Source organism: Arvicanthis niloticus, chromosome 19 (assembly GCF_011762505.2).
Source record: "Arvicanthis niloticus isolate mArvNil1 chromosome 19, mArvNil1.pat.X, whole genome shotgun sequence".
In the NCBI taxonomy this organism is placed as follows: Eukaryota; Metazoa; Chordata; class Mammalia; order Rodentia; family Muridae; genus Arvicanthis; species Arvicanthis niloticus.
Genome location: NC_047676.1, coordinates 33838433 through 33840818, shown reverse-complemented (window position 1 = coordinate 33840818; position 2386 = coordinate 33838433). Strand labels below are relative to the sequence as shown.

General features: G+C 54.1%; 1 pseudogene; it reads left to right on the top strand.

Annotated features, from left to right (window-relative positions):
• Positions 1-377: 377 nt before the first annotated feature.
• LOC117723795 (guanine nucleotide-binding protein-like 1 pseudogene) lies at positions 378-2136 on the top strand (annotated as a pseudogene).
• The last annotated feature ends 250 nt before the right edge of the window (positions 2137-2386 follow it).

The window sequence follows — 2386 nt, the reverse complement described above, 5'->3', positions numbered from 1 at the left end:
GAGACAGAGAGAGAAACCAGAGATTGCACCACCTTTCTTTCTTCTTTCTTCCTTGTTAATTAGGATCTCTCTTGTAGCCCCAGGGTGTCTGAAAGTCATTATGTGATCATGCTGGATTCTGAACTCCAGAGTACTTAGGTCAAATCATGTACCACCACACTCACTCAGTCAGAAATTAACGTTTTCTATTCTAATGTCTGCTTTGTTGTTTCCTTTAGAGAATTATGACAGCATCATCCATGAGCCCAGCTCCCTGCTGCTAGCTGCTGACATACCAAGGCCCCACCTCCCCAGGGCCCCAAGCCCTGGCTGGGACTGCCCAGGCAGTCAGTTTGCAGTGCAGAGAGTCAGCAGAGAGCGGGCCAGGGCACAGGACCATGCCTAGGAAGAAGCCCTTCAGTGTGAAGCAGAAGAAGAAGCAGCTGCAGGACAAGCGGGAGCGGAAGCGAGGGCTCCAAGATGGGCTTTGTCAGTTCCAAGAGCAGCAGCGGGTCCGGGAGTGGCAGGAGGAGCGACCAGCAAGGCTGATGGGGAATCTGTGACCCATCATATCCGCAGGCTCAACCAGCAACCTTCCCAGGGACTGGGGCCCAGAGGCTATGACCCCAACCGCTACCGCCTGCATTTTGAACGGGACAGTCCAGAGGAGGTGGAGAGGAGAAAGAGAGCAGCCAGAGAGCAAGGTTGCAGCCTGTCAATGCTGAAGTTTTTTGGGTGGGGCTTGGAGGGTGGATATCCGGGAAGTGTATCAGCCCCGGCTCAGTCCTGGACTTTCCCAGGCGGCCTCCTTGGAGCTAGACAGGCCAAGAACAACTAATGAGCCAAGAGGAGCGAAGCTTCCAGGAATACCTTCGGAAAATACATGCGGGCATACACTTCGGAGAAACTCAGCTACTTTGAACACAATCTGGAGGACAGGAGGCAGCTGTGGAGGGTGTTAGAGATGTCTGACATCGTCTTGCTCATTACTGACATCGAATCCGTGGTGAACTTCCCACCAGCACTTTATGAGTATGTAACTGGAGAACTAGGGCGGCCCTGGTGCTGGTCTTGAACAAGGTGGACCTGGCACCGCCAGCTCTGTGGGTTGCCTGAAGCATTATTTCCACCAGCACTACCCCCAGCTCCACATCGTCCTGTTCAACTCTTTCCTCGGGACACGCGAACCCCACAGAGGCTGTAGTGTCTTGAAGAAGAAGCGGAGACCAGGGAGAGGATGGACTCGGGCACTGGGGCCAGAGCAGTTGCTAAAGCCTGTGAAGCCATCACTATGGAAAGTGGACTTGAGCAGCTGGCGAGAGAAGATTGCTAGGGAACCTGGCTGGGGAGTCCTGGGGTAATGTCTCTGGGAGAAAGAGGAGGAGGAAGACCAGCCAACAGTACTGGTAGAGAGCAGACTGACTCAGCAATGGAGCCCACGGGCCCCTCCAGAGAGCGCTACAAGGATGGGTGTGTGACCATTGCCTGTGTAGGTTTCCCCAATGTGGGAAGTCCTCACTGATCAATGGCTGGTGGGGCAGAGGTGGTGAGTGTCTCTAGAACGCCAGGCACCCCCCAACAACCGGTATTTTCAGACCTTATTTTGTTCACCCCCTCTGTGAAGCTCTGTGACTGTCCAGGCCTTACACTTGCAAGGTCTCTGCTTACCAATGGCAGCTGCAGGTCTGGATGGAAACTAACTATTGCCAGATCCAGGAGCCTACACTTCTGTGGGCTACCTGGCTTCCAGAATCCCTGTGCAGGCCCTGCTGCACCTGGCGCCCAACCAGAGGCAGTGGACCCTTCAGTGAGCACCCCTGGTTCTGCCCTGGGGACAATCTGCGAAGCTTGGGCCAGAGAAATGTGGGTATAAAACAGCCAAGGCAGCTCGAAAAGATGTGCTACAGAAGCAGCAACATCCTCCTCGCCTGCAGTGGATGGCCACCTCGCCTGTGTTTCCACCCTTCCTGGCTACTGGGAAACAGAAAGGCACCTGGGAGGCTCATGCAGAGTGAGCAGAGCAGGTTCTGTCCTGGGCCAGGGTGGGGATCAGGTGATGAAGTGGAGGGGAAGATGAGGAGGCAGGAGGAACTGATCAACCCCTGTGAGAAAGAAGGAGCGGGGATCTGGATCCTGAGCAGAGGGACAAGGAGATGAGGACACCCAACTTACAGATCCTGGGTCTGCTAGCAGCTGGAAACCAAGCTGAGACTGAGTGACATTGGTGCCCTGGTCTGCCCATCTGGAAAACTTGCGAACAGAAATAAAAGTAGTTGTATTGTAAGGAGATTTGTGTTTACACTGAGGTTCCAGGGGGGGGGGGGTGTCATGTTCAAATCTTGGCACAGTGGCTGGGCTCAAAATGTCACTTACCTATGGAAGAAAACAGGAAATCTGCTTTAAGAAG